Raw genomic sequence first — 12406 nt, forward strand, 5'->3', positions numbered from 1 at the left:
CAAGTAGAACTACCATTTGACCTAGCCTTATTTATTTTTAAGGATTGTTCCCACCTTTATCTTAAATGTTTCGTTGCTCAAAGTCCCAGCCTTATACATTATATAATGTTTGAAGGCAGCAACTGCGAAAGCACCGTGTTATACAATCAAATTTTATCATGATTGGTCAATTTAAAGACAGCAAGGCTACAGCAATGGAAAACCAATAATATGACCGATGAGGCATCAGCAGAAAGTCATTTGATAATCACTCTTTTCTGTTTGTTGGTGGTTTTTGTAGATATCCTTTCTGAAAGAAAAGAGATTAATGATATGGTGAATCCTTGTTTTTATTTTATGGGCTCAATATTTCTGAATGTCTTCCAGATATTTCTACTTGCATATCCCACTTTCAACTCAAATTCAAGGTATCTTCCATGATTTCTCAGGCATTAAAGGATAAAGAAATTTTTTAGACTACTGCCTTTCGCCTCATGATGCCTACAGTCAGTGCAGTGAATGTATCATGCCTCATTATCCACAACTTATTGACACTTTGTGGAGCAGATTTTCATGCCATCCTTTCTTATGAATGTAGAATGCCCTGTTTTACATTTTTGCTTGTCAGAACTGTTCAGCTTTTTATGCCCAGCTCAAAGCAAACTGTTCCAAGAAACCATCCTCAAACTCAAAGGCAGAAATGACCTTCCTTCCTACTGCATCTTTTCCTGCAGATGTCTCTCTTTAGAGCATTCACACTGTGCAGGCCTGTGGTTACTAAAGCACAGCCCTCTGCCCAGGTAGGGGCTCACACCTTGTACTCCCTCATGGCTTTAGATGTACCTCAATAAACATTTGCTTAACAAAGACCTTTTCTTTATGGTTAGAGTGGCACAGGGAAGGGCTGTCTGAAGTGTGCAACTGAGAAATCACAGTATCCAGAGTCAAAAGACACAGATTCACCTGCAGCAAAAACCCTGTCCCTGTTTTGTCCACATCAGGGGATTCAAAGCAATTAGTTTAAAATGCGATTTATTTGTATTCTCTTTCAAGAACAAATTTGAGGTGACTTATGACAAAGAATATTGTTGAAATATTGTGAAATGTAGGAACTATCTATCCTGATGTATTATTTTCAGATTATAATTCTACCATGTTACTTTTAACATGGGTCCCCAATGTTTAGGACCCCTTTCCCTCCAATTTAAGTTACTTTCATGTGACCAAGCTGCACAGTTTCTTCATGGCAGAGTCAAGCCCACCATTTGCTGTCCTGCCTTCAAAAGGAGAAGAGTTACTGTGCTTAGAGGAGTAAGCTGTAGTACAAGCCACAAATGGTCACACCTGGGGGAATGTTATTAATAGTAACAGCATGTGCACTGGACCTGGACAAGGGGAGTCATGATGGTTTTCTGGACACTGAGAAATTCTGCAAAGCCTGGTGTGACAGCCAAATCCTCGATTTAAGCTGTTTGTCAGTAGAATACCTCTATCAGCTCTTTCAGGGTAAATCCACCGCAGCGTATACTTTGCTTCCAGTCGTTGGAATTTTTGTAGCCTCCTTTAATTTCAAATCGCCTGGGAGTGAACCACCTTCCATTATCTCTCTTTATACACTTCTCTGAGGTTCCTGTAAGACCAAGACAAGCTGAGCTCCCAACTGTGAAAACACCTAAACTTGGCCTCCCCCCACGTTGGATCTGGATCCACCCACTTTGGGTTCAGGATCAGCAGCAGGAGAGTCTGAATTGTCCTCTCTGACATCAGGGGCCCCACACTCAGGCTGAAAGGCCGGGGAAGAAGGGAACTCCCTGCCATGTGTGTATATTTCTCTGACCTTCAAGCAGTGAGTCTTGTGTGACTCCACCCAGAGAGGACTCTTAGAAGCTTGCTCTTGGTTTCCTCTGGACTTCACCCTACGTGCCTTTTCCCTTTGCTGACTTTGCTTTGCATCCTTTCAGTCTTATAAACCTGAGCTGTGAGTGTGACTTTGTACCAAGTCCTAGCAGAACTCCTAGGAAATCAGACCTGGGGCTGGTCTTGGGGCCCCCAAAGCAGATATCTACTGCTCAATGGTGTGCTATTTGCGTGGGTATTTTCCAGTTGAAAATCCTAGAAGGCCTGGAAACTCACCTTTTTTCAATTTCTCCTTATACAGAGTCCCCTTTATCTCACCACAGGTCACAGGAAGTTCAGGAAGTTGAAAATTCATATTTTTATCTCTGGGAAATCTTGAAACTGCAAGGAAGCGATTTTTTCGTTCCATCTTCCTCTACAACTCGGCAACATCTTTCCCACCCTCTTCAGATCCTTCTTTTATAATTTAAAATGTTTGCAGGTATTTCTACCAGAAATTAATTACACTTCAAGGTCTTTCTTTTATGGCAGATTAGATACCTGTAGATAATGTCATCCTCTGCTCCACCCTCCAAAATGCCACCCGACAGCCTGGGGCGGCAGGATCTGAGCTCTCAAGCTTGGTGGCCACATCCATTGATCCCACAATGACTTTCCCCCTGGTGATTTGAAGGGACATTTCCAGTCCTATTATTGCTTCGAAGTTATGGAGATGGAGAAAAACCTGTCAAATTTTAGTCTTGTCTCCTTATTTTAGGCATCACTTGGGGGAACAGAGAGCAGGATGGCAGCAGGGCAGCAAATGGGGCACCAGGCAGGCTGGTGTCTGTCTCCCCATTTGCCATCTGCTTTGCTTCACTCTCCCTCACCTGAGCTTTCTCTGTTGCTGAAACGGAAGCTCAGAGTGGGGGTTTTAGAAAAAACTACTCACTGCAGGAGCGGGGATGAGCAGAGATTTATTAATGGATGTAATTCTACAGTTAGATAGAAGAAATAAGAACTGGTATGTGATAGATCAGTAGGGGCTGTACAGTTAGTATTGATTGTACATTCCAAAATAGCTAGAGGAGAAAAATTTAAATGTTCCTAGTATAAAGATCAGTATTTTAAGTGATGGATATCCAAATTACCTTGATTCAATTATATGAAAGTATCAAATTATCACATGCACCCCCAAAACATGTACATCTATTATGTATCACTCAATGACTCAATAAAAAAGTTGCTCAGGGAGGCCAGCACACCATGTGAATGGGGCACTAGGGGTTGGATTCAGCCGAAGCAGGTATCGAAGGTCTTAAAATGAACTTGTGGCCAAGTTTGTGGCTCCCATACTGCCTGCCCCTAAGGCAGTTAAGAAAATTGATTTTTTGCTCAGAGCAAAGAATATAAAATAAAAATCTGCTGGTTAACTATTAAAAGTGTTTTGATCACTTCTTTATACCTCTTCTTCTGCCTCTTCTGCTGCTTCTTCTTTTCAAAGGTCCGGGGATGGCAGCTTTTCTCTCTGAGAAAGTAGAAAAATAACAAGAACATCTCTTGTTTATGACATTGCATCACAAGTAGTAGTGTTTTATAAAAACACCATTCAATTGTAACTTTTCAGGGAATTTGTAGAAATTAAGTCCCAAGTCTAAGAGATGTAGAGTTAAAGGTCGCACAAAGGATTGACTTTAAAAATATCTCGGAAGAATGTAGTATGTGATATATTAATATGTGTTGGTTCAGTGTGTCCAAAAAAGAGTGAGTCATTCCAGATGCATGTTTAGGTCTGTGTTCTTCAAATGTACATGTATAGAAAAATTATGGAAAATTATACCCCAACGTTTACAGGAAACATAAGTTCAAATCAGAATAAAAAGCAACATAAAATATCAGCATTTTGAAAAAGATAAATTGTTAGTTTAAAAGGCATTTATTTTATCTCATGAAAGATATAGAAAATAATGATAATAAACCTTAACATTAAAAAATAGTTCATTTGTCACATAAAAATCAAGTAAATTTTTATTTGTTCTTATTTCTTTTTCCACTGTGTTCTTCCAAAGCAGAATTGTTTCCAGCATCCATGATATCTAGAAAGTGACAGGTGGCGGTAAGAGAACTGTAATTTATAAATAAAAGTTACAAATCTTATGACAATTCACACTGTGTGAAAGGCTGGAGTTTACAATGATGTTCTGAGTATCATTTCTCTGTCTTCCTTCTAAAGGAAATAAACAGGTACTGAATTGACATCTAAGGTCTTCCTTTAATTCTCTAAGACTTTGGAAAAGTTCTTAATTACTTACATGCACCAATTTCCTCATTTACAAAACAGGGAGAGCAACAGTTATTCTGTGCAGGTTTTCAATATTTTGTGAAGATTAAATAAGTTAATGGAAAATCACCATATAAATCCATAACATGCTGGAGGACATCCTTCAAAACTATGCATTTTTAGTTTAAGAGTTGATATCTGAGGTCTTTTTCCTGCCAGGTAACAGGACCATTTGTCTTTTTAGGCCATTCCAAGGTGTGAAAAAGTGACACTATTATCTTCTAATGGAAGAACATGGCTTTCTTTGTTCTATGAACAAGGGTGAAAGTCACTGTATAAATCCAACACTTTAGTATTGATATGCTAATAGAGTAAATGAGATACCATTTTTACTCCTGTATTTCTACATCATTCATACACAACCACGAGAGCCCATCCTGTTAAACATGACTCTATAATGATCTCCTGCCTCCCTGAAGTTCCCAGAAGGATCAGGCCAACCAAATGCAGAGAACAGGACTCTGGCCTGGACCAGGCCTGTTCTTCGTCGCAGTGTGTTCACAGTCAATTGTGCAGGGAATGGGAGTTCTGTTTCAGACTTTCAAACTTCTGATGCTTGGGGTCTGTGGGCCCACTTCCTGTTGGAAGTCAGGGGCTGCATCATGTTCTTCTTGAACTCTGATCACCTGTCACAGCCCTCCCTAGTGTCTGTGGTATCCGCTCAGCCATGTCCATCCCAAGACCCTTGGGCAGTCTTACCCATCATGTCAGGTGTTTGGCTAGTTTGTACTGTTGCTTCTTGAGTTCGTGGCACACCTTTTGAAAAACACGTGACACAAGAACACTTCTCCTTTTCAGGTATTTGTAGCTCTGAATACTAAATTGTGATTTGTAAGTAGTTTCATTTTTGCCCTACCCCCTCCAAACATTAGTGACTACCCACTGCTACCTTAAAGCATGGATACCTCTGAAATCTCTTTCTCTTTTCTTGTTCATCACTGTATTTGTCCCTTCCTTTCATGAATGTCCCCAAGAATTTCAACTTGAAAGAAAGGGTGAATTAACAGTGTGTTTCACTGGTGGAGAACACTGGAGAAACAGGCTGGTTTTAGGGGAAAAGATGATGTGCTCAGCTTTGGAGGAGTTCAGTTTGAAGTTTGTAGGTCTTGAGAGACATCAAATTGGAGAAGGCTATGGCCTTCAGGACCTTGGACAGAGGCTTTTGCCACTTGGATGAATGAGCTTAGAAGACAGGGCTGGCTGGAGATATATTTTTAGGAATCATCAGGTTGGGGGTGGTGACCGAAGTGATAGAAATGTATGAAATGCCTCAGCAAGGACTTTTGTAATCTGGGTGAGTTACAGGGGCCACTTTGATACCTGGGGACAACTTACTCTGAAAACTCACTGCTACCGAGAAACATGCCTGGTGCCAAAGTTGCTTTTGTCTCATCATCATCTCAGACCCCAACAATTTCTCTCTCTCTCTCCTCTCTCTCTTTTACACTGTCCCTTCTCTCCTCCATTTTTCTCTCATCTTTTAACTCTTTGTCTACATAGTTCTCATCGTGCCTCATGTTTCACACCTCTCCATTCATAACCCCCTGCATTTATCTCATTTCACCTACTTTCCATTGTATATCTCTAGATCTAGCTTTATTATTGAGGGGATACTGTTTCTATCATCACTTCCCTTTCTGTTCTCTCTCAATATTATGGTGATCTTTTGGTTGGTCTTATAAATTCAACGGTTATCTTTATCTGTATTTTCTTTCCTTTTCTTTCTTTCTTTCTTTCCTTCTTTCTTTCTTTCTTTCCTTTTTCTTTGAGACTGGGTCTAGCTCTGTTGTCCAGGCTAGAGTGCAGTGGAATGATCATAGCTCACTGCCACCTTGAACTTCTAGGCTCAAGCAATCCTCCTGCTTCAGCCTGCCAAGAGGCTGGGACTACAGGTGCAGTCATCATGCTTGGTTAACTTTAAAATTTTTTTTTTTTTTTGTAGACAGGGCCTTACTCTGTTTCCCTGGGTGGTGTCCATATTTTCTCCACCTGTATTCAGCTTAATCTCACAGACTACATTCATCATCACCAAATGCCTGCTCTTTTGACACTGACCACACAGCCAGCTCTATTACCTTTGCCAGTTGCCTATGAGCTTTCTACATTGCAAGCCTGTCAATCAGTCTTCAACTTTATTTCCATGCTTCTGGTATAACTTCTGAGAGGTATATTGAAAATCATCCCTCTTCCCCAACAAAACTCCTTACCAAGTGATATATTTAGATTCTATGTCCACTCAGAAAAACTTGAAGCTTATTCTGATGTCTTTTCATTTGTTGACCCAAGCCTATTTTTTTCCATTCTTTCTCTTTATATGATCCACTCAGTGTCTCCTTCCTTCACTGAGAAGCCCAACTCTTCTTTCTTTTTTGCCTGACTCAAACCTGCTGAAAACAGTCAGAGCCTGTGCAGAAATCTTTGTCTGTGGTGCCTATGTGTGTATTTGTGTCTGTAAATGTTTTTGGGGAGAGGTAAGGAAAAGAAGAAAGAGCTTTTCCTCCATGCATGTAGGAAAACAAAGATACATGGTAACTAATATAATAATTGTCTTCTCCATCACAGCCTAATGAGCTGTCCTCCCTGGGTGGTCTCAACTCCTCTGGATCTGTATTGCTCATCCCCACACAGACATTTCCCAACTCTGGCAGAGACTGCAGGAGCCACAGGGATCCAGTGGGTCCCAGGAAATCTATGGGAGTCCAGAGCCCAGTCATTCTAGGATGACTGCCTCCCGGAGAGAGGCTCAGAGACTACCGGTGTGCAGTCCTTCCTCCACCTAGTCCTTCATTCTCCCCTTTCCTTCCCCTACCTGCAGCTGCCAAGAGAGACAATTTACCCACCACCCAGAGGCATCCACAGGAAATGGAGGTAGGACCTTTCCTTTTGGGGCCCGCAGTGCACTGAGGAGTGCTCAGACTGTGAACTTCCTACTTGCCAGCCCTTCCTGGTGCTACTTGCCCGGTGATTCTAGCAGAGCAGTGTAAACCCTGAGGCAGAGGGACATTGGTGCAGCTTGGGCATTATGTGGGTGACTTGGGACCAACATTTTTCTCCTTGGCATGGTCAGGGATTGATCTACAGGGCCAGGGGAACAGGCCTGCAGGCCAAATCCTGTACACCTGGCTCTCGATTGCTTTTCCTGGGGGGACTCAAGGGATATTTGTGGACTAGTCTACTGAGGTGTGTGTACTTTCAGGGGCAGATCAGAGTGGGTTCTAGCTACAGCATGCTCGAGGGGCACCCTGCGTCTGAAGGGAGGGCCATGCTCCCAGCTCAGGCTAGGATCCTGGGTAGAGAAACTCCTGGCCCACATCACAGTCCTAGGGGAGCTCAGCTGGCTTGAGATCCTGCATGTTGGCAGAGGACTGGGAGAAACCATGAAATAGGGGTGGGTGGAAAGGAGCAAGGCCTGTTCCAGACTGCCAGACTGTGGGTCTCAGACAGCCCCACCTCCACACGCATACTTTATGGTTAAGTGGGGCAACTTCAGCTCCTTCCTGGCAGCTTTATCCAAATGCAGTGAACAGAATTTTTATGCCTGCTAAAAGCATTTGTTCAGCTGGAGGGCAGGCTCACCCAGACCAGCTCCATCCAGCCTCCGTCCCCCACGGACCCCTGCTGAGGTGGAAAAAAAGGAAACACCTGGAAGTCCCAGGGGTCCACTCACCACATGGGGCACTAGAGTGCTTCCCTAGAGGAAGTAGAGATGTTCACAGGACCCAAAAACAACATTGCAGTTTGCTCTACCTGGCAAGCACCACAAACTGAGAGGGAGGTCAATCTGCACACCCTTTTACTGCATTTACTAACTCATCATACAGGGTGTAGTCTATTCTCACCTACAAGCACTACCACCTACTGGCTCAGAGACTAAACTGGGCATGTCATTATCTAAAGGAAAATCCAAAGGTAAGATGCAAAAGCTGCTCCAGATGGGAACAAATCAGTGAAAGAACCCCAGAAGTATGAAGAATCAAACTGAAAAGACATCCCCAAAAGAGAGCACCAGCTCTCTAGCAATGGATACCAACCAAAATGAGAACACTGAAATGACAGATGAAGAATTTCAATCATGGATTATAAGGAAACTCAATAAAATGCAAGAGAAAATGGATAGCTAACACAAAGACACCACACACATACAAAAAAAACAAGAAATGAATGAAAAATTCACTAAGGAAATTGGAATAATAAAGAAAAAAACAAACAGACCTTCTGGAAATGAAGAATTTATTCAAGGAATTACAAAACACAGTGGAAAGCCTCAAGAATAGGGTAGATCAAGCAGAAGAAAGAATCTTAGGGACGGAAGAGAACACCTTTCCATTAAAAAAGTCAGTTGCAGAGATAGTGTAGAGAAATAAGAGAAAAGAGCAAAGTCTACAAGAAATGTGGTATTATGTGAAGAGGCCTAACATAAGAATCACAGGCATCCTTGAGGGTGAAGAAGAAAATACTTAAGGGTTGGATAAATTATTTCATGATATAATGGAGGAAAATTTCCCTGGCCTTGTTAGAAATCTAGAAATCCAGGTACAAGAAGCTCAAAGGACTCCTGGGAGATTCATGGCAAAGACGAAGACACCATGACACTGTCATCAGACTAGCCAAAATAAACACAAAAGAGGCCCTCCTACAAGCCATAAGGCAAAAGCAGCAGGTAATCTACAAAGGAAAACCCATCAGACTAACTGCAGACTTCTCAACTGAGACATTGCAAGTCAGAAAGGACGGGGGCCCCAGTCTCAATCTTCTAAAGCAGAATAATGCCCAGCCTAGAATTTTGAGTCTGGCAAAACTAAGTTTCTTATATAAAGAAGAAATAGAGAACTTCTCAGACAAGCAAAGACTAAGGGAATTCATCAAGACAAGACCTGCCCTCCAGGAAGTACTTAGAATAGCGTTACACATGGATCAGTACAATAGACACAATAGACAGTGTAAAATGTAAAAATCTAAAAGCTAAAGGTCAAAGGCCAGATATCACAATGGCTCAAGAAAGAAAACAAAGCAACAAAGTTTAACTTAACAGGAAGAACAGAAATCTGCCCCACTTATGAATTCTTTCAATAAATGTGAATGGCTTGAACTGCTCATTACAGAGACATAAGCTGGGTGAATGGATATATATACACAAGCCAAGTATCTCCTGTCTTCAGGAAACACATCTAACCCACAAGGATGCATTCAGACTCAAGGTGAAGGGATGGAAAATAATATTCCATGCAAATGGGAACCAAAAGAAAGCTGGCATAGCAGTTCTGATTTCAGATAACTTAATCTTCAAATAAGAAATGTAATGAAAGACAAAGATGGTCACTATATAATGGTGAAGGGTACAATTTAACAAGAAGACATAACAGTTCTATATATATATGCACCTAACTCAGGTTCACCCAGATTCATAAAGCAAATCCTACTTGATCTAAACAAAAAGATATACAGCAGCACCATAAGAGCCAGGGACTTCAACACCCCTCTGACAGAACAAGATAGATCCTGAAAACAGAAAATAAACAAAGAAACAATGGACTTAAACAGAACTCTAGAACAAATGGGACTGACAGACATTTACAGAACATTCTATCCCCAAACTACCGAATATACCTTTTTCTCATCAGCTCATGGGACATTCTGTAAGATTGACCATATCCTAGGCCACAAAATATGTCTCCACAAATTTAAGAAAATAGAAATTATACTATGCATCTTCTCAGACCACAGTGGAATAAAATTAGAAATCAACTCCAATAGAAACACTTATCTGTACATAAAGTCATCGAAACTAAAAAATCTTCTGCTGAACAATTATTGGGTTAAGGAGAAAATGAAGATGGAAATCAAAAGACTCTTTGAACTAAATGATAAAGGAGATACAAGTTATCAAAATCTGGGGGACACAGCTAAAGCAGTCCTGAGAGGAAAATTTATGTCCATAAATGCCTAAGTCCAAAAGACAGAAAGATCAGAAAGCAAAAATCTAACAAATCATCTGAAAGAAGTGGAAAGGATGAGCAAACCAATCCCAAACCTAGCAGAAGAAAAGAAATAACTAAGATCAGCACATAACTAAATGAAATAGATTACAAAAAAAAACTATACAGAAGATTAATAAAACAAAAAGTTGGTCCTTTGAAAAAATAAACAAAATTGACACACCTCTTGCTATATTGATGAGAAGCAAAAAGAAAGGACTCTAATAAGGTCAATTAGGAATGAAAAAGGAGAAATTACAACTGATACCATGGAAATATAAAAAATCATCTATGAATACTATAAAGATCTCTATGCACATAAACTGGAAAATGTGGAGGAAATGGATACATTTTTAGAAATGCACAGCCCCCCTAGGCTTAATCAGGAAGAAATAGAATTGCTGAACAGACCGATATCAAGTACCAGAATTGAAGCAGCAATACAAAATACTGCTAAAAAAAGAATCCCGGACTAGATGGTTTCATACCCAAATTTTATCAGATCTACAAAAAAGATCTGGTGCCTGTCCTGCAGAAATTGTTTCGCAACATCAAGAAGGAAGGAATCCTCCCTAGGGGAGGATTTTTATGAAGCCAACATCACCCTGATACCAAAGCCAGGAAAGGACTCAACAAAGACAGAAAACTTCAGACCTATATCCCTTATGAATATAGATGCAAAGTTTCTCAATAAAATCCCAGCAAACTGAATTCAGGTGCTTATCAAAAAGTAATCCATCACAACCAAGTGGGCTTCATCCAAGAGATGCAGCGATGGTTCAACATATGCAAATCAATAAAGGTAATTCACCCATAAATAGAAGAAAAAATGAAGACCATATGATCCTCTCAATAGACACAGAAAAAGCATTTGACAAAATTCAGCACCCTTTTATAAAAATGCTTTACAAAATAGACATAGATGGGACTTAGCTAAAATGATAAAAGCCATGTATGACAAACCCACAGCCAACATCATACTGAACAGGGAAAAATGGAAATCATTGCCACTTAGAAATGAAACCAGAAAAGGTAGCCCTCTATCACCACTTCTATTCAACACAGTGCTGGAAGTTCTAGCCAGAAGAATAGGACAAGAGAAGGAAATCAACGGCATCCAAATTGGGGCAGAAGTGGTCAAACTATCGCTCTTTGCTGACAATATGATCTTATATCTAGAAAACCCCAAAGATTCTGCCATGAGACTATTGGAATTGATAAATTCAGCAAAGTCTCAGGTTACCAAATCAATGTAGACAAATGAGTAGCATTCCTATATGCCAACAACAGTCAAACTGAGAACCAAATCAAAGACTCAATACCCTTCACAATAGCAACAAAGAAAATAAAATACCTAGGAATATATTTAACTAAGGAGGTGAAGGACCTCTCCAGGGAGAACTATACAACACTGAGGAGGGAACTAGCACAGACATATACAGATGGAAAACTATACTATGCTCATGGTTCAGCATAATCAACATTGTTAAAATATCTGTACTATGAAAAGTGATCTACAGATTCAATGCAATCCCCATAAAAATACCAACATCATTTTTTGCAGATCTAGAGAAAAGAATTCTATGCTTCGTATGAAATCAGAGAAGACACTGTATAGCAAAAGTAATCTTAAGCAAAAAGAACAAATTGGGAGGTATCAATTTACCAGACTTCAAACTATACTGCAAGGCTATAGTAGCTAAAACATCATGGTACTGGCACAAGAACAGAGACATAGACCAATGGAAGAGAACTGAAAACCTAGATATAAAACCATCCTCATATAGCCATCTGATCTTTGACAAAGCAGACAGAAACATACATTGGGGAAACATACCCTCGCTCCCTCTCGCCTCTTCCCTCAGAGTGCTTTCTTCACACAGTATCTCAGGGACAGCATGTCCCAGGCCCTAGCAGTGAGCCATCGAAAAGAATTATCTGTTTTTTAAGCATAAACCACACAGAGAGGGCACAAGTGCATCATCAGGCTACAAAAGCAGCCCCAGGGGAATTCGGAGAATGTTCATCTTGCTGACCAATAACTACATTCCAGGTGGTGACAAGTTTTAGCATCAACTCAGGTGGATGTCTTTTAAAGATTCCTTGCCAGAAACACCCTAGGGAAAACTGGAGCAAAGAGCAGATCTTCTAGAACATTTGGTATGTTCCAGATGAATACTTTTTTCTTTTTTTTGAGACAGAGTCTCACTCTGTTGCCCGGGCTAGAGTGCCGTGGTGTCATCCTAGCTCACAGCAACCTGAAACTCCTGGGCTC

The 12406-nt window shown here is 40.7% G+C and overlaps 1 long non-coding RNA gene across 1 annotated transcript in view; it reads right to left on the minus strand.

The window, feature by feature from the left end:
* LOC105816709 overlaps positions 1–12406 on the minus strand; it is a 26068-nt gene continuing 13662 nt past the window's right edge. The window contains exons 4-7 of the long non-coding RNA XR_001137804.1: positions 3281–3343; positions 2113–2217; positions 1467–1609; positions 1–289 (exon numbers count right to left, since the gene is read on the minus strand). This is a non-coding gene — a long non-coding RNA (uncharacterized LOC105816709). The remainder of the gene's footprint in view (positions 290–1466; positions 1610–2112; positions 2218–3280; positions 3344–12406) is intronic.

The sequence above is a fragment of the Propithecus coquereli genome, unplaced genomic scaffold (genome assembly GCF_000956105.1).
Source record: "Propithecus coquereli isolate 6110/MARCELLA unplaced genomic scaffold, Pcoq_1.0 Scaffold383, whole genome shotgun sequence".
NCBI lineage: Eukaryota > Metazoa > Chordata > Mammalia > Primates > Indriidae > Propithecus > Propithecus coquereli.